General features: G+C 39.5%; 1 protein-coding gene across 10 annotated transcripts in view; it reads right to left on the bottom strand.

Annotated features, from left to right (window-relative positions):
* NDST2 (N-deacetylase and N-sulfotransferase 2) overlaps window positions 1–19958 on the bottom strand; it is a 136858-nt gene that overhangs the window by 56608 nt on the left and 60292 nt on the right. For 3 of the 10 annotated variants that reach the window (XM_071811818.1, XM_071811822.1, XM_071811820.1), the window contains exon 3: window positions 12188–12395. The exons of 5 other annotated variants lie outside the window; for them this stretch is intronic. The gene's annotated coding sequence lies outside the window, so the exon portion shown is untranslated. Of the gene's footprint in view, window positions 1–1719; window positions 1743–4482; window positions 4821–12187; window positions 12396–19958 lie in introns of those variants that run through there. 2 more of the 10 variants (XM_071811819.1, XM_071811821.1) reach the window with 2 other exon arrangements.

Genomic DNA, 19958 nt, shown 5'->3' with positions numbered 1-19958 from the left:
AAAATCATATCACCTTTTTGAGAAGAGATTTGTAAGAAAAGGGGTAACGACTACAACTAAAATATTAGGAAAAGATCTCTCCTTGTTCTCTTTTGCTTTCTGCTCTCATCATACAGGAAGCAACGAAACAACTTTCTCAGCAAAGAAGCTTCCATTGCTACAATTCTATCTTTTCCCTGCCCTTTGTTTCTGATTGGTCCTCAATGGGCAAAGAATGTCTTGAAGAAGAAAAAATTATGATTTATGTATTAGACAGATATACCTTAAAAGACTGTCAGTTTCCAGCCTGCCACAGAGCCACTGCCTCCTGACAGCAATGCTGTAATTAACTTGATAGCACTGAGCATTCTCTGAATTACTGGGTTAAAGCAGCAGAGCACTGGTTTTAAACCTTTCACCCCGCTCAGATCATTTAAACAACTCTGCTCATGGCTTGTTTAGGCTACTCCTCCACAAAGCATTCAAAATCAAGAGCACCCAAAAGAACTAAAGACACCTAGTTTGGTACCGATCTTTCCCTGGTCCTAATTAACCATGGCTCACGCAGACAAAGCAACGCCTTATCTCCCCTATACCAGTCATAAAGCCACTGTTATCTTAAGAAAAATAGCATTTAAAAAATAGCAAACAAATAACCAGATTAATGAAAGGCAATCCTGTTTTAGCTTTCCAGACGGACAGCTTGAAAACCACCTAGGAGCCCAAATCCCACAGGAATGAACTTAATGTCAAGAAAAAGCTATGTAAAGGCTTTGTGCCTACATGGTGACCCCCAATTTACAGTGATGTTGACAGCTGCCATGGAGAATTTCAAGAGGAATGGGGTCATTTATGTTTCTCTCATTTTATTCCTCCACCAAATATAGCAAATTAAGTCAGAAGCCTACTGACTTTAAGACAACGTAATTCCTTCTCTACATTTTCCATTTATCATTGTCAATATTTGATCTGGACAGTGTTGCCTCTTTAGGCTCCTTATGCATAACTTTTATCTCTGCGTCTTATGATAAAGTGATGCACACTCTACATTGCAGAGGAGATTCCTTCAATATCTAAAATGATGTGATGGGGGGACAAAAGTATAAACAGCTCCTCACTTAACCCCACAAATGTGCCTACAACATAACTTGGAATTGCCAATTCGTAATGATTCACCCCCACTGTTCAAGGAATTAATTAAAACTAAAATAAATATTGTTCAGTTTTTATAAAGTAAAAAACTAATAAAGCAAATAATCTATACCCAAATAAAAGGTATAAAACGTGTTTGGTGTGACTGTAAAGACACACTGCAATAAAGAAAACAGCTTTCCTTGTATGCATTTTGAGGTTCATAGTAGTAACTTCCAAGATGCTCAATAAGTGGCTACAGCACAGCTGGATGTGCAGAAAAGATACATAATCAGAAGAGATACTCCATCCAATAAACCAAATAAAAATAACAGATATAGGGCGACTTCCTGGATGCAAATGCACAAAGCTCAATGAAATCCAGATCTGAAAGAATAAATACAATATCTTGAAGCCAAATTGTGAAAGGATAAGACTCGTTAGCAAATTGGTTGTATCCACAACTGTTTATTTAGATGCATTTTGCCTTTTCAGTAGGTGAGAGGAAGGAAATTTGCATACATGGAAGTAGAGAAAACAGGTAAAAATGAGATGCATGCTTTCAGGGGGATGAGGGGAAAAAGAAATCAAAACTTCTTACTCAATTACCTTTTACGTGCTTAGCCAACGTTCAGCCTCAAATTCAGCTTAAGCAATTCTCAGAAACAGACATGTATCTTCAGGATCTTAACCTCACTTCGAGGCAGGATAGCCTGCTTTTTTTTTCCACGCAGTTTTCTCAAGCTCTGCTCCTCACTGCTGCTGCTTTCCAAAATGCCTCTATACCCAGCTGCTGATGGCAAAGGCTGCAGGTGCAGTCAGCTGGTAAGGAACGCACAAATGTTGAACAGACTGTTCCCTCCTCCCTGGGGGCTCCACATCGCCACTGAGGTTGGCTGCACAAATGCTCAAATCATCAGCAAACCACACCACAAATGGAAAGAGATATCTGATCCATCCATAGAAGCCTCCACTTCCATATTACCTTGTTTGGAAGAATATTTAAATGCACTATTTTAAGTTTGCCTCCCATCCCTCCTCCTGTATATTTTCTGGGATGCAGAGGTAAAGCAACCTGGAACATGAATCAATTTTAAAAGAATATGAGTGATGCAGCTGCTTGGTCCTATTATTGATCATGCCTGGAAGAAAATCTTTGCATGAACCAGTAATTCTCTTTCTCCTTACTTTCTACGAGACAACACTACCGGTTGTGGCTACTGAGAAAGTAGTGCCCAGAACAATGTGAGGAGTATCAACTCTTTCAATGCTACAGGTGCAAGGATTTGGCCACATCCTTTCACTTGGCCTTTTAAAGTCAACAATCTGACTCTGGTTGAATTGTCAGGAAGAATGCCATTTGAAAAAGGTACACATGATCAACCAACCTGAGTTCAAGGAACACCATAACTGCTTTGAGATCAGTAGTCAATAAAGCCTGCAGATTCTCTACGACACTGGGTTACACTCAGGAGGAAGTGTCAGTACTTATAGACTGACTCATGGAAGCGCGACTAAAGCAGCTCTGTGTGGCATTGTTTGAGAGTCACTGACCCGGAAAGGCACTAAAGCAAAGCAGTATGTAGTGCTCCCAATGCAGGCACTCAGCTCCCTGTGCCGCTGCTGGAAAGAAAACCGCACAGAGCTCCACAATTTCATAGTTCACATGAACAGCTTAGGGAGCTCCTGTGCTTGCAATGAAATGAAAATTTCAACTTCCCTTCTTAATTTCCTTCCATACCTCAAGTTATATGCTCTCTGCTGCCTTCCCTCTTTCTCCTCCTTTGTCTTATTCTACCTTTTCTAAATGATTCTGAGTCAATCAGTGATTAAATTCCCTGTGTCTTCATGCAAACATCTGACTTCTCTGGCTTCACTGGAACATCAGTGAAAGTCTCCCTTCCCACTCCTCCTCATCCCAAGAGATGGAAGCATACACAACTTCTTCACCTGAGCGTCATTTTGGAATAAGGCCACACTGGTGTTTTTAAGAGAAGTTTCTTTATGGCTTATATCAGGAACTGCAAAGCCTTTTAGACTCATAGACTGAGACAAAACCCTGATCCTACCATGCCCTTCTGGGACCAACAATATTCTTCCACTGCTTGAGAGAGAAATACATGAGCTGTCAGTTTAAAAAGCATGCAACACAGCAATTGAATATTATCACTGTAGGATACTACCAAACAGCGTTTCAGTAGATGAAACACAGCAGGGTTCGGTGTGCAGGACAATTTTTTTTCAACACTTTCAATCAACTCTGTTCCATTTTAAGGCAGGTAGAAAAAATTTATGCAAAAGCAGAAACTTCAGTTTGAGTTTCAGACCACACTGATATGTCAGCGTGAGAATCTGATCTAATCCTTGTCACAATTACCAGAAGCATTTCCAGTGAATTCAACAAGCACAAGGTCAGGATTTAAATTTATGTTTTGCCAATATTTGTACATACATTTATATATATAAACACCACGCCATACAGTATTATAATTATTTTTCTGACATGGAACGGTCTAAGCATTACACACGGATCACAGCAAAGGGTTGGGTTTTTTTAATAATATTAAAAAACTTCTTTCTCCTTTGGGACCCAACCATAAACCATTCTTATCTCTGGAATAACATAGATTTTCATCTCACTAATCTTCTCTCCTCCTCAATACAAAAAGAGAATTTGCAAAGTGGATGACTAACCAAACCCCTTTCAGTTAAGGCTCACACTGCTTAGGTGTTTTGACTCTTCTAAGCTATATTTTTCTACTCATTTTTTTGAAAACGTATGTTCCTTTTGTTTCAACAGATTTACAATAGACAAGTCAGAGACAATACTCTGAGTTACCTCATAAATCAGCAAAAACGTCAGGGGAAAGTGCCTTTTCTTTCCCAGCAGTGCAAACAGAAATTGCCCTTGTCCAGGCTTATTTACCAGACCATTTTGCTGGTGAACTATACAACCCTCACATCATGTCTTGAACATATCCACGCTCCCATGGACCTCGGTAGTTGCAGATTATAGTTTTTTTTCATGGAAAACACTTTTCTCTTATTCCTTCCCTTCAGTTTAACTACCAGTCCAACCTAAACAGTATAAAACCAGAAAAAAGGGAAATAATTTCCAAATACCAACACTCAAACCACTTGGTGTTTCTAACCACCATTTTCTCCAGGCAAAGGCCCTGCCATCTCACCCTCACCCAGACTTGAGTCTGACTCAAACATCAAAAGAAAAAACAGAGCTGCTTAAATAAAATAGCATTTACATCTTGTGTCAACAAAATAACAGCAAAGCTCTCCCTCAAATAGCCTAAGTATAATTTTTCTGATTTACAGGACAGCAAAACTCAGGAAGAGAGCACAAGCTCAGACACTTACCGTGTCAGCAGCAGAATCAGGAATGTGAGGTCACAGGAACGCAGTCTGCAGGCTCCTAACCACCGCCTTTTTGTCTTTTTTGCCTCCGGAGCACTATTTTCTGTCCACCCAGAGCACTCCCCCTGATTTTTTGCCTCACATGGAGCACAGGTCAGACTGTGTGCTCTCTGAGGCTGCTGGCATAGCCAAGGCTGGGACTGTGATGCTCTCAAAGTTGTGTCTTCCAGGAGGCATCTTTTGTGACCACAAATGTTAAATATCCAACATTCAATACAGGGCACCGTCAGGTGTTTACCAAAGGGAAAAGTCGGTCATTTGATGCAAAAAAACATTTCCCACTAAAAAAAAAAAAAAAAAAAAAATATCACTATTCTTCCTTTTTTCCTAGCACCTTCTCGTCAAATACAGGGTACTCTCAGTTGTATATTTTCCCCACCAAAGGGTCACCCACACTGCATCACAAAATTAAGGAAAACATTTTTTCAGGAAAAAGACAACTGATACCTTTATCAATCAGAACAAGAATAGTTCTTTAAACAAAACCAGATTTTACAGGTTATCAGAGCCATCTCTTCCCCATTTCAATGATGGCTGGGTGACATTTTTCTGTCCCTGTTGCTGTCTTTCTTGTCTATCTCAGCTGGACTCAAGCTAATAAGCTTCTCATTAATGAAATGACTATGCCAAGGTACTGGCAGATGGTCCTATGTTCCAAGCACATCTTCCCATTCCCTCCCTCCCAGAAGTCCTAATCTATACACAGTGTAATCGTCACAAAAACATATGCTCCCTGACGGAAAGCTTCCTTTCTATTATCTCTGTGCTCTAGGGGATTGCCCCCGAAGCCTCAGTGACACAAAGCAACTCCATTCCTACTCAGGTCTCAGTTTCCTATGTGCCTGAAAACACTCACCAGGTTCCTGGTGAAAGTGTCTGTAAAAATCTTAAAATCCATGCTAACCTCTCCATAGTACTGCCCATATTCTAGTCCATTACTAAGCAAAATATATATATGTGTATATATATATATGTATATATGCAGATTTTAAAAACTATACAGTTACACATACCTCCTATTTCTTACAAGTAATACTTTGCCACTGTTTTATTTACAGGTCCCTGTAACAGAACATGAGCCTTTCTCTCAGGTGAAAAACCATACAGTATAACTTATTACATTGGTTACTAGTAAATCTCTTGTGCAACACTTCCATTTAGATGCTGAGTCGGTCAGTCACTAATTGGGTATCTCGTATATCTTAAAATCATGTTTGTTTCATCTTCTGGCTCCCTCTCCCCCATCAATTTAATCAGATTATTGTGACTGAGGAATTCATTAATACAGTCCTCACATCATGAGAGCACAGCAACTTTTAGAGAGCAAGGTTCAGGAAGGACGAGCAAGTATCTCCCTTTTGCACACACAGACAGCGATGCGCAGAGGAATAAGTGAACACTATCAGTGCTCCCAGCTCTGGGAAGCGCTGTACAAAGGTGATTTCCAGACACTTCGTATAACTTTGGTTGGCTTTGCTGGAGCTCCTCAGAGAAGGTTGGGGTATGACAGGCACAGACAGGCCAACATGATGTGAAGGGTTGTTTTAGCTATCCAAACTGACTCTGAAGATTCTGAAAAAACTTTTTTTTTTTTTTTTCCCAGAGGAAGAGAAGATTGTATTGTCAGTTCTTCTCTGCATTTAATCCCAGCAGTACTAAACAGCTTTTCCCCACTGCAGATAGGGAAAAACACCAACAGAAAGTAAAAAAACTTCCCCTTGATCTTTGCCACCTCATTTTCAACTCCAAGTTGAAAATCTTCAAAGTAAGACCTTTTCTCATACTGCATAACACCTTAAATAACTCCTGGTTGTCACAGGGAATAACTTAAGCTTAGTAACTCCAAAACTATCTACCCTACAAAAGGTGAAAGAGTTTAAATGCACACTCATTTCTAGACTGAAACAAAAACTAATAGGTCAAATACAGGCAATAGTGAACAAGAAAAGTGAGAGATATTTAGTCAGCAGTAAAAACAACTTAATTATGCTTCTGTAGCTTTTGTAATTGAAAAATATAGAAGCCAAAGCACCTTGATAGCACACCTTCCCAATCCTCCCAAACAGTAAAGGAAAGGAAAATAGAAGGAACTTGGCACTTACCAGGAAAAACAGTAACTACGGACAAGCATGCAACAGCACTGCTTGAATACCCCAGAGCTGTGACGGCCTGAGGAAGATAATATAAATGACCTCCCCGCCTGCACTTACTAGTTGGATGAAACTAGTGAGATAACTCTGCCTTGAGCTACAAATTTATATCTAAGACATCAAAAACAAGAAAAACATATCACTCTAAAATATGGTATGACATCAAGTTCCTCATGAGAAAACCTAGTCTCTACCTTTTGCTGCCTGCAAGAGCAACACCCGAGATGACACTGAGCATTTGAGGATCAAAAAGGCTCTTGGTGAGCATCTGTCAAGCAGAGAACTTGGATGAGGATTACTTTGGGAGGATGGCCAGCCTCATAAAGAGAAGCAAGCAAACAGGAAAGGCTACTTGTTGGAGACACAAAGGCATATTAGGCTTCCAGAAACTAAACACACCATATGTAATTAAAGCAATTTATTACAGTTATGTGCCTTCGCACATTTACAAATGCATTTCCCCTTTTTAGTCTTGGAGTGATATGCTTATTCATGCAAACTGAAAGGAAACATGTAAACAGTTTTGAAAATACAAGAAGAGAGTGTGAGAATGGAACTTTTGATATGGCATTATCTTGCAAATGCCTCCAGATTCCTCTCTGGTCACTGTGTGGGCAGTGCATTCCCAGGACAGAGAGCGGGGCTGGTGGGAGAAAGGGGACTGTAAAGCTATTCATGAACTGCATTTTGTCTTTTTCTGCTGTGGTTCATTAGTTCCCCTTGGGAGGAGGGAGGGCTCGCTCCTGCAGGAGTCGACACCCGCAGCTCGGCTCTCTCGCTGCCTCCCTGCTCACACGGGGCCTGGTAACTGCTCTGCTCGGGCTGCCGGGCCACTTTGAAATCCCTCATTTGGATGTGCCATACACAATCATTCAAAAGCAAAGTTAATCCATCACAATGAAGTTCTTATAAACCACGCAGCCCTTTCCCCAGCCCTTGCATAAATAAAATACAAGTTACATCATCTTGATTGCCTAGACTTGCTCTGGTCCCACTGAAGGTCAGAGATGTAGGCAGCAGCTCCCAAGACAGAGGGCAGTGGAGAACCCGTGCTCACAGCTATGCTGAGAAAAAACGCCTATGGCACCCAGTACTGGCAAAATAGTCTCCACACATCGCACCACACCCCTAGCTGCTGTAAACACAGGAACTCATCCTACCTCTCCTTGCTGCAGAAATTCTCCATCACACAGCACATTATTTTTGATGACTGAAGACATGGTAGAAATAGAAATGCAGACCTGTGGCTCACAAGGAAAGGACTCTGCCCAGGACTTTTCTCTCAACCATCCTCTGGCAGCAGATCCTCCTTCTCCCATTCACCAGCACCCTCTGTAGCACAGGGCAGCTCTACAACCAAGACAACGCAAGAAAGCAAGGCCTGGCTGGAGCTCTGAAGTGAGGGATAGATTTAGAAGCTGTCACATGAAGTAATGTGCAATTGCTGACAAGTGGACGATAAGCCACAAGTACATAACAGATAGCTCCTGGTGTGGGTTGGCTATGACAGAGCAGCACAGAGTAAGTGCCCACAAGGCAGGGGGTAAAGGAAAAAGGTGGGGCAAACACAGCTGGAGAATCTGGATAACTGGTTTATCTGTGCAGCCCATGGTTACTCCAGGTACCCCTCATGGCAGAGAGATGTAGAAAGGACAACATAAAGAGCTGGCCCCTTTCAAAATGTTCTCCCTGTGAGAGGCACTGAGATGCGTTCTAACACAGCAGCAGGTAAAAGTGGTAAAAGAGAGTGTTTGGGGTCTTCTGAGTTCAGGGTTAATTTCTGTCCCATTTTTAGACCAGTAACATCTGGGGCTCAAGAGGCTGATGTAGGATGAAGAATGGTATAAAAGAGAGAGAAAATTACTCTGCCTTCTAAGAAGAGAACTACATAACAAGCAAAACAAATGTAGTAGAATGACAGAAGTCACTATGCTGTGATCACAGTGAGCTATAAACCAGAGTACATCACATTAATGAGGCAGGAAAAGATTTGTCATATGCAGAGGATTACATAGGGTCTAATAAAAACATTCTCTATTAAGAGAAAAACAATCCAATTCATATGGAAACAACTTTCCTATTATACAAACCACAGTATAAAATGCAGAACACAAATTCAGGAAAAATAGCATGTAACACTAACATAAATCAAGCTGTCAAAATCTGATAAAATCATTACACTAGCAAACAGCAAAAATATCTACTGAACTAATCAAATTTAACAGCAGGAAAAAAATTTAAAGATATGAAGTAGCAAATATTGTACTCTAAAGAAGCAGAAATGGTGGTGCAGTGCATTTTTGATTAATAAACCCGATTTGTGTAGCTTGCAAATGAGTTAAAATGAAAGATTTTTTTTTTTTTTTGTGCTGCATCCTCAAAGCATCCAAAACAGCTGGCATCTGACCTATCATGAGGACTACGCACTTCGGCAATATAAACAAATTGTATCCAAAAAATCATTTCATATATACATATACACACACACACATACATATATTTTCCCCTTAGGAGAATTGAATTAAGAAGATGAAACATCAGGCTACATTATATTTAAGGTTAATAAAAGCAAAGTACCAAATGGTGAAAATCATAATCACTCATACTTTTTTTGAAACAGCATAATAAAAAATTGCTAACTCAAAAAAGGGGAAAAACTAGACATCTTCATGAAGGCACACTGTGTGCTCAGTAAGTAATGACAGTAAAAAAAATGCAGTAAAAATGCAAATTAGGTTATATTAAGATGTACAAAGAATTTAGAGGTGAGTAGTACAAGAACTAACATGTGCTTTTCACTGTGAAACATTTCAGCTCTCACCACTTAATCCTAAAAGAACAGAAAAACACTGAAATAATGGATTGAAATTGCTAATTGAAAATATAACATAAACATTTAAAGTCTGTTGGTGTGTGGGTTTTGTTTGTTTGTTTTTTAAATCCCACAGGAGGTTTAGGAGTAACATGAAAAAAATCCAAAACAGTCAAGGAGACTGCACAGACTAAGAATTGTTAATTTGGTTTCCTAATAAGAGAACAAGTAAATACTCAAAGGCAAAATTTGGGTAATTTGAGATTATATGGTTTCACATTATACACTGTTATCCAGTAGTGCTTACTATGGCATTAACGCTGATGTTAAGAAAATGATGAAACATTAATATTTATAATAAGCATATTTGAATTAATAACAACAAACAATAACCACAAAGCACAGAAAGACTCCTGTTTCAAGGCACAATGTAATAAACATTTAGGAAAAGTGTAATATAATAGTCTTCTACAGAATTTTTTTCTTAAACAATGAGAGCCACTGTTGATGAAGGAAGGACTTTGAATCTTGGTGGGCAGATGCTCTGATCCACTATGGGCAATGGTGAAGACATAGCAGCAGCAGTTTCTTCTGCAGGGAAAACATGCTGTAAATTGTATTACTGTAGCTACAGTGATAAAAAGTCTTAAGAAGTGTGCTACACAAAGAACTTGTAGTTTAAGAAAAAAGACAACAGAAAGATGTATAGGCAAAGTTGCAACAGAAGGTAAGACAACAGTAATCGACAATACTGGTCTAACCTTTTAAAAGTCAAGGGGTTTTGTAGTTTTTTTGAACATTTCTAGAGACCTTCCTGAATACAAGGGGGTGAATAGGAGAATGATACTTGGACAATTTACGAAGCGCAGGATGGAATTTGTGAACACTGAGCTGACATCAGAGCAGCTATACACTTCCACAAAAATGAAGACTTATTTTTTTGACAAGACCCTGTACTTGCTGCTATATGAGCAGATCCCTTCACTTTAGAATTCCTTTCATTCCAAGAACCCATATCAGTGACAGAGACAGTGACCACCATCAACGGCACCACTGTTGCCTCCCATTGTTGGTCCTGTGGCAAGTATGGAAAGACAGAAAAGAGAATTTTTGCTATGTGTCATGCGTTGTTTACCAGTATTGTGGGTGGCTGGTGCCAGGCAGGAACAGCTTTAAAAACAGAACAAACATAAAATAACACCAGCAAGAAAAGAAATACTTTAACCCCCTGCCTCTCATGCTTTCACCTCTACAACTGTTTCAGCTTCAAAATGAGACAGTGATCTTGCAGGTACCTTGTTCCACCTCTTCTGGCTACTTTCTCACACCAGAAATTACTCAGTTGTTACAATCTCTTCTGGTCTCAGGGTGTATCAAGGGCTGGCTGCTCCTCTGAGTGCAAAGAAGGTCTGAGCACATCCGAAGGAAAAGACAGATGATGTGTCAAAGATATGGTATCAAGGGTGGTTTACATTCACACATTCTACCGTCCCCATGGGAATATACACTAAATTACAGATCTCTGAAAGCGTTTTTCCCCATGGGAACACACACAAAATTACAGATATTTGAGAGCAGCTTTCCTATTAATTATGTAAACATATTCTTGCCAAATAGTGGAGGAACAAAAAAACCTTTTTCCCACTTCAGCTGCACTGGAGTGCTCTCCTGTAATTGCTCTTTACACCCATACCAGCCTCTTTATACCAGTGAGATCTCCACTCAACTATATCTTCAAAGGTCTCAAACAGCATAGTGCCTCCAGCAATCACCATCCCGAGTGTTCCAAAACACTCTTGACACCATAGGCAATACAACTGCACGCTCTTCTTACAGGCTGTGCTATTGTCTCTCATACCTTCTTTAAACAGACATCAGGGAGGGGGAACCTCACCTCCAAGAGAAGGTGGTCCTGGAAGTTTGAAGGAAGAATAGTGAGGAGATGTGATGTGAGCAAGGAGCAGCAAACCTAAACAGAAGATAAAAATCTTCTGGACCTATTCCTTTGACATAAGTAGCACTGGGCTTGTCTACACCGATACTCTTCTTTAAAATTTGCTCTGTTTCGCTGCTGCCAGTGCCCGCAGGGGTTGCAGTGTGAAGTGCTGCTCTCTACCAGTTTCCCAGGCACAGCCATTACCCCTGTATGTCGACTGGAATGAAAGATGCTTAATTCCCTCTTGCCTGGGATCTCCTTGCTTTGAAACACTTGATAAGTATGGTTCAAAATTTAAAACCATCAATACACACTTCTCTGCATGCTGAAGGAAGAATCTGGGCCCAAGATTTTCATTTCACTTGTGTAATTAGGCCATGAAGTATCATGGATACAGAAAAATAACAGCCTTTTGTGATTCCTGGGGGTTTGCCACATAGAACTGCCATAGTTATTACATTTTCAATTTAAAATCATTCTCCAAAATTTTCTTTATTTTTTTTTTCTTGGTCCAATAGCTTAACAATGGAAAAGTACACAAAGTTGTTATCAATGTTCAGACAACAGTTACAACATGCTGACCTCTACCTTAACTCAACATGGCTTTAACTTCAAAGCCTGCTTAAAATTATTTAAATACCAACATTATTAAGCATAGCAGGCATGCTGGATACTCCGATGGAGTCAGCATGCTTTATGTGAAACCCAGTCTCTGCATTTCCTCCCCCTTATTTCCCAGGCTCAGCTTACCTGTCCTCCAGAGCAGGACTTTCCTGTTCATGTTTCTTCTGACAGAGAGGAGTGGTGTTTCCCTGCTCTCCATCCTTGGAACACAGCTTTTTCTTTCCCAGTCTCTTCCCCTTTTTACTAACTGCAACGGAGGCTACGCACATAGCTGCTTTGTTTCAAGTCATGGGTTTGCACCTTACCCAGAGGTCTGCAGGCACCTTCGTGATGGCTGATGGGGGGAACAGAAGGCTGGACTGAAGCCCAAGCGTGGCTCTCCTGCTGCAAACCCAGAGGTGAAAAGAGAACCCCGCGGCCACTGACCCAGCTGGGGAGGGTTGGGGGGGTTCACGCCTGACTGCACCTGCTTGTGCCATTTTACAGGCTGTAACACTACAGAGCTTGCTTTAAATAAGCAGCATACAAGGAATCTAAAAGTATTACCTACAGGGCAAAACAATACAGGAATTTTTGAAATGGTCGACAAAATTAAACAAGAACAGAGTATTGGAAAAGGCTCTGTCTTATAACACTACAGGCAAGTGGCAGGAAAGCCTAGACTGCTAAAGTCCTTCAACGGGGGCTTTCTGGAACTTCCAGTGTCTTTTTTATTGCATTTGTTACTGATTGTACACTGAAGCAAAAACACCACATCAAGAAAATTATCTGCTAGCAGTAGTGTTTATAGGGAAATGCCATAATTGAACCAATGTCAAAAAGAGTTTAACCTGCTTAACTACTGAATACTCAGCATACTTTAAAAATAAGGCAAAACTTTCAACACAGTTTCTCAATCATCAAAGGCTCCCATTAGTAACATTGCAATCTCAAGGGCATTCAGTAGTAAGTATTGCTGATATCTGCCAGCAGAAGAAATGTTTAGTAGCCTGAAGAATGTCCAAGGGGTAAAATTGCAACAGCTCAGTTCAGATGCAGCTGTGAGGCTGCACAATCAAGAGTGCTATCCCAGAGGAACAATCTTCACAAGTCTTCACAGGAATGTTTTATTTTTTTTTCTTAACTCTTCTCCTTTCTGTCTCTTACAGGTCCTGGGCACAGTAATGATACCCAGACTAATACATAATCACTGTGTTTTATGTATCATTTTCCTCCTGGTCCTTATTGTGCTGGCCTAAACGCTTTTAGTCTCTCCTGAAAACCAGAACATAGAGAGATATGCTGTTCATTGGGACCCTTTATTCCAGACTGCTGGACTCCAAGGCACAGTCTTTTAATTAAGTTATTCTTAAGGCTTATGTCAAGTGGCAGATACATCCAATTTGTGGCTCCAACAAAACCAAAACAACACTGCAACTAGAAGACATATACTTTTGAGGGTAAAATTTTCAGAATTGTCTTTCTCCTAAAAGCCATAGACCTTGTACTTTTAAGTAAAAATTGGTTTTTAAAAAAATCAGCCTCAAACATGATTTTCTGTTAAGTGGGAAAGAAAAAGGAGGAATCTGGATATAAAGAGTTTGTGAGCACACATGGAAATCTGTGTTCTGCGCTTCATAAGTTAACCAGAATTTGGCACAGGTATTGTATTTTTCCACCACAAGTTATCTTCCCTGCCTCCAAAGTAATATATTTTAGCCCTATCTACAAAAGGTACATACAGTAAATGAAAGTTTAGACATCTTTAAGCTTATACACCAGCAAAGGACTTCTACTTACAGACATTTTCTCCACTCCCTCCCCATAGCAACTCTTAGCCTCTGAGTGAGGTCATTCTCCATTAGTTTGCAATGACTTGTTTTACATTCTGGATACTCGCTGTGAAACCTCAGAGGAGCTGGGGGATATACAGGGAGTAAAAGCTGGATATAAGAGACCACTCCAGCACAAATATCCCAGATCAATTACCAATACAGATCCACTGCATTAAAAACCTCCTATTTCTGAACCTTTCTTTAAAAGCCCTCTCGAGCACACAGTCCTATTGTGCGTAAATGATGGGATGAATTAAAAATGGTAGGAGGGAGAGGAAGAAAAGAATCCTAAATATAAGGAATTTACCTGAGGAAAGGTAAACCTGTTAAAAAAAAACAATCATGAGCACAGTAGTATCTACAGACTCAAGCTGGAATTCAGATAGCTATGTCTGGTACCTGATTTACAAATCACTGAGAAGTCTTGGCCACTACAGTCAGTCTTAACACACTGAAGTATCCTACAGCAAACTTTCCACAATATCATCATTGGCAAGATTTGAGTGCTACTTCATCTTGCAGTTGTAAGATTTATCTTCTTTTGAAACCTGGAAGACATGCTTTGATGAGGAAGGACAGGACAGGAAAGGACCCCAGGACTTGCATCTACGTTCAAGCGGTCTTTCATTCTCTTTGCTGTGCAGTACTCTCGTGCAATTTCTCAGATCAGTTCAGAGTTGAAATCTGTTTTTCCCTCTCTCAGACATGCTTCTATCCCCTCAACACACCGTCAAGATTATTACTTTGGCAAGGAACTTCCAATATATCACTACAGCGTTAATTTCCCTTTACCTTCTACTATCACACTTGAGTGCAGAGTGCTCAGCCTGGCTAAAAGCTCAAAGGGCATGAATAATGTAAGAGGACTCCACTTCCAGGACCATTAATGCCTCGGAAAGCCTTCACTGGATATCTTACCAGTTCTCACTTGCCGTATGTTTCATTTCCTTTAAGTGTTACAGTACCGGTGCTAAATCAAACTCAAAGCTCTCACATCTAGCACCTCCCCACCTGAAATGCAGCCAACAGGCTCAGGAGTCAAGGGGACCCTGGGGGCAGTGGTCCCTGCAGCGCCTGGCTACACCTTCTCCCTCTGTTGTCAAGTGTCCCCCAGCTTCTCTTACTTTTGCCTTCAGCACTGAAATATCACATCCCTGGTTTAAGTAAAATCACTTAAACGGCCTTTGAGTTATATAAAAACCTAACAAATGCAAGGAATAGTTTTCATATTTAGAAAAAAGTACTTTTGGCTTTCAATGATGGCTGAAATCAATCTGAACACAGCATGAACATCAGCCTTACTAGATGGCCCATGTCATATTAAGTTTGGGAAAATTTGGCAATATAATGAATTGTGGTTACAAGAAAACCCAACCAGGTGCACGTACAGAGGGAAATGGTGAGTCTGAACATTATCTGATGAGTGACAAACTTGATACATCACACATCTATGAAATTACATATAGTTCTTAATTGAATCATTCCAAATCAAATCAGGAAAACACAACCAGAATTACAGGAAATACTGGGATCTTGGGCAAATTGCCTTCAGTGTCTGCTCTCAGTTATGCTATAATATCTGTAAAATACAATCAATAAGCATAACCATTAAGTGAATGCAAAACATGATTAGTACAATTCTCTAACAGCAAAAATGATGCAGGGACTTGTTTGGTGTCATGTGTCAGATATCTGCTTTGCACTACAATGCACCTATAATGCAATTTCTAAATGCTGGAGAGGCTGGAAAAGCTCATTACAGGCAAACAATTTTAACTTAGAAAATCCTTAGATTTGCATATGCACAATTATGATTTGTATCAGCTTTTCCTGGATACATAAACAGAAGCAAAAAATTACATAAAAACAAATCGTGAAGATTTAAGAAAGAATGTCATAGCTATGAACCTAACATTGCATACTGAAAAAAAACCCCATCTTCCGCACTTCAGTTTTCAGTTAGTTTGGCAAAGCCCACGTGACAGCAGTTTTAAGTGATGCTGCAAGTAAGCACCAAAGAATAACTGAAGGGGAAGATGGAAAAATCACAAGTATTTTCTGTGGTAAAGAAAATGAAAGAGGAAAGGTTTGAAGAGCACTAAAGATTCTAAGACTGACTGGAAAGGATTACATAAAAATAGTCTGAGGCTGTGGTTTGAAATATTTAATATCTATAGAGGCCTCTGTTCCAACCTTTGGAGGGTTAACTCAAATCTTCATCTGCAAGCTATATAAACCGAGTTTTATGTTAGAAACCACTAGACAACTATTTTGTACAAACAATAAAAATTGTAATACAAGACATATGTTGCAGTTATAAAATGTCCCATAGCTCTTTAGACTACATACTTTTGCTTTGGTCTTTATCTTACCAAATAAGTTTTCCCAATATAACGAATTATTGTGAGAAGCGCTTTGGCTTGAACGATGCTATGTAAGTGCAAACGTTGCTGCAATACATTCAATTTAATTTGGCCATGCTATAGTAGGATGGCTCCTTTATTGAGACATCTGCTAGGAAACCAATTTGGCCAAATCACAGTGAGTGATAATGAGTGCTGTTTAATCAAGACGGTATTAACATAAATTTTAACTTGTGTCAAGTAGCTTAATGGTAAATTACTGAATGTTAAACATACATGGGATTTTACACTCTGATCTTTCAATAAACAAGTTCTTGAATAAACTAAGATGTACAGTTTCCTCAACATGCAGTCAAAAAGAGCTAGATACAACCAGAAGGAGTTGAAGTCAAGCAATGCAAGACTTGCAACCACTAACTTAGTTTTCAATTTTAAAAAGGTTTAGCACTGGAATGCTCTTCATCTTTGAACTAAATACAAGATCTTTATCACAAAATGTACATTCAGATGTGCTTATAATTAGAAAGTAATAAAAGGTATTTTGATTAATTTCTGGTTTTTGTACATACATGACACTTTTGACTTGGATGCTTAAACCTGGAACAGCTTTTTACGCTTTATACAGATAAGCATCAGTGAATTTTTTGTCTTAGCACAGTAAAGATGGCTATAAACAATGTGCCTTTCCACGATAACCCCAGATTATGTGGTTTCATCCATTAGCCATTGATTTTCTCAGTCAACACACCCACTTACTATTTGTCAGAGGGAAAAATAAAACTTTTGGCATTCTCACTCAAAACTGCTAGGAACTAAAACACTGATGGGTGAAGAGCTACCACATTCCAACATCAAGCAGAAGCCTTTACTGCAAAAGCATAACATAGTGACAGATACTGCTTTAGATATTCACACTTAAAGAAAGGGAGATTCCCAAATACAATACTAATAACATTAATTTACTTGTCTGAATTTTAAATTAAATGGAATTTTAAATTATTCCATGACATACTCTCTCTCTTAGGACCAGGATACTGGGGAAGGGCTAAAATAAAACAGTTGAAAAAATAAAGCAATTGTATTAAGGATTGCATTAGGCACCCACGTAAGAAGAGATTGTTATCTTATGTGAGTGAAAAAAGCCAGCCCCAGCAAGATATCAGTATCAACCCATATGCTTCTGTTTCCTTCCACCTTTAAATGATAACAAGAAGAGACTGACCTATGGAAGTATTGCAAAAACTGAAAGCTTCTTAGTCCTCCAGGCAGCAGATGTTAAGACTGGTATGTGTACTTCAGTTGGAAAGGATGTGTCTTGCTACCTACAGGAGGCACCATGCCCAAGAGGTGGCTTAACATTTAATTCCTATTTCAGTAGATCAAATAAACACAACATTTTCCTTCCCCACATAGCTAGGCCAAACACTGTGACAGAAGAATAGGTTTCTTAATGTGACATGAACACACAAAGTCACTATGAGCAGGTGGACAGAAGAAAGTACACCTGGCTTCATACCGTGCAGGAACACATGGGTCTACATGATTACAAGAGCACATGCAAAGGGCTAAAATGATCATTGCCAATGTCCCAGTCCCAGGCCTTATATTTGCAGAGCTCAGAAAGAGCCAAGACTTTCAACACACTCATTTTATTAACATTAAATCCCACAACTAAGTAAGACTCGTTCCTTCCACCGTAACTTCATAATCACACAGGCTCTGCTGGGAGTCACACTCTCCCCATCTGACTCCTTCCACTCTTGACCTACGCAAGCTGAAATCTCAATAAGGGACAAGAATGCCAAACATTTCCACAGGTCTACTTCTCAAAGCAACAGTCACCTTAAGAGGGGAAGGAAAGAAAAAAAAAAAAAGAAAAAAGAAAACAAAATAAAAGCAAGTGTGCTGTTGCTGTGGTAACAGAGCACAAAAATACTCCTATTAGACCAAGTAGTTCTCTTAGAGGATCACGCACACAGCAGAACAGTTACTGGAACCCCCCTCAGCATGCCGGGAGGGTTAGGACAGGGAACACAGTCCATCAGTCAGTCCAGATGTCTCTACCATCTCCCAGATTTCAGGGGATCCAGGATAGCTTTTCAAAAGTGAGTTCCTCACTACACTTGGTGAGGAAAGGTATCTCGATTGTGAAAACAACTACCATCACACAATGGCCTTAAACTGGGAAGAGGATAAATTACACAGCTCACTTAAATTCTTGATAGATGTATTAATACAGAATCCAGGACATGGTATTTAACAGAGGACTATGGAAATGCTTTGGCCTGCCCCAAAAGTTCACAGGTTGAACTCAAAAGTGACGTCGGTGAACAGTAAAGAAAATTAATCTACATCACAGTAGAGTTCTTCTATTCCTTATTCCCTAAGAAATGAAAAAGAACAAATAGAATGTGGCAATGTAATTACAGACTACACAATAACACACAACAATGTCTGAATTAAGACCATGTAGGCAAACTCATTATCAGACTACTCTAACTTGTGCCTTGACTTTAAAATCTTTCTTGTGCATAAATCTATAGTTTTGTTCCTCTCTCCATTACCTTTGAGATCCCTTAACTGTGCAAGCTGTTCATACTCCAAACGATACAAACTGTATGAAACTGCAAGAGTCTAATACAAATCAGACAGACAGAAAACTGTAGTTAAAACCAGTATTAATGAGAACACCACATACACAAAAGCCATCTCCACGTTTTCAGAAAGAAAGGAATTGCCAAGCATCAACTTTACAACTCCTCATACTATCAAACATCAGGTGAAACCAGCAACCAGTAGCTACTCGATACCCTAAACAACTGATTTTGCTAGGGCATTTTAAATATCAGACGGAGACGACAGGGGATTCCAACAGGTCAGAAATTTGTCTAGTTTACCAATGCTACAATGCTAGTAGACATTCATTCCCCCAATTCTGAATCTTCTACCCTTCCTTCTCATCCCCACAAAACATCTCATATTAAAAGAAACTAGACATTGTCAAGTTAGAAGAATGATTTGTTTTACAAGGGTGTTGTGAAGCTTAATTCATGTTTGTAAAGCTCTTTGTATTGTGCCTTTCATCTACTGTGGGAACCTCGCCGCATTATCAATAAGGTCTTTTCTACAGTGGGAAGGCTTTGCTAAAATAGCTATACTAGCAAATCTGCCTAGTCAAGATGTGGTTTACACAGGCAAAAAAGTTATTTTACCAGAACAGCTAATACCAGTTGCCTGAAAAAAACAAGTTGTACTGGCAGAAGCACGTTTTTGGTGTTCTCTAACTGAATCCAGCATAGCGTATTGCATGTTGACTAAGGGTGATTTCTGCAGAATCTTAACAAAACACAGTTATACTGGTAAAACACTGAAGGTTAGCTCTGACCAACGTATTTTGGAGATTGCAAATGAAGGATGCATATTTACTACTTTCACAATGCAAAGCTTCTGTGTTCATTTATTCACATGAATAAGCCAGAAGCAGTAGAGCCTTCTGTAGAGAGATCCCTTTAGCAGCAAATGCATTTGACTTTACTACTTTATACAAAATAACTGTGGTGGTTTTATTGTTTTGTTTTTGTTTTTCTGCAAGAAGCTAAAGGAATAAATACAATTTGGATAAAGCCTTGGTCAGATATATTCTGCCAAACAGAAAAGAACACAATATTAATAGCACTAGAATGAACACCTAGAAACTACTAATACAACTGCAAAGAACAC

This window comes from Patagioenas fasciata, chromosome 8, assembly GCF_037038585.1.
Source record: "Patagioenas fasciata isolate bPatFas1 chromosome 8, bPatFas1.hap1, whole genome shotgun sequence".
Taxonomy (NCBI): domain Eukaryota; kingdom Metazoa; phylum Chordata; class Aves; order Columbiformes; family Columbidae; genus Patagioenas; species Patagioenas fasciata.
Note: the sequence above shows the minus strand (reverse complement) of the source record. Positions and strands in the feature narration are given on the sequence as shown.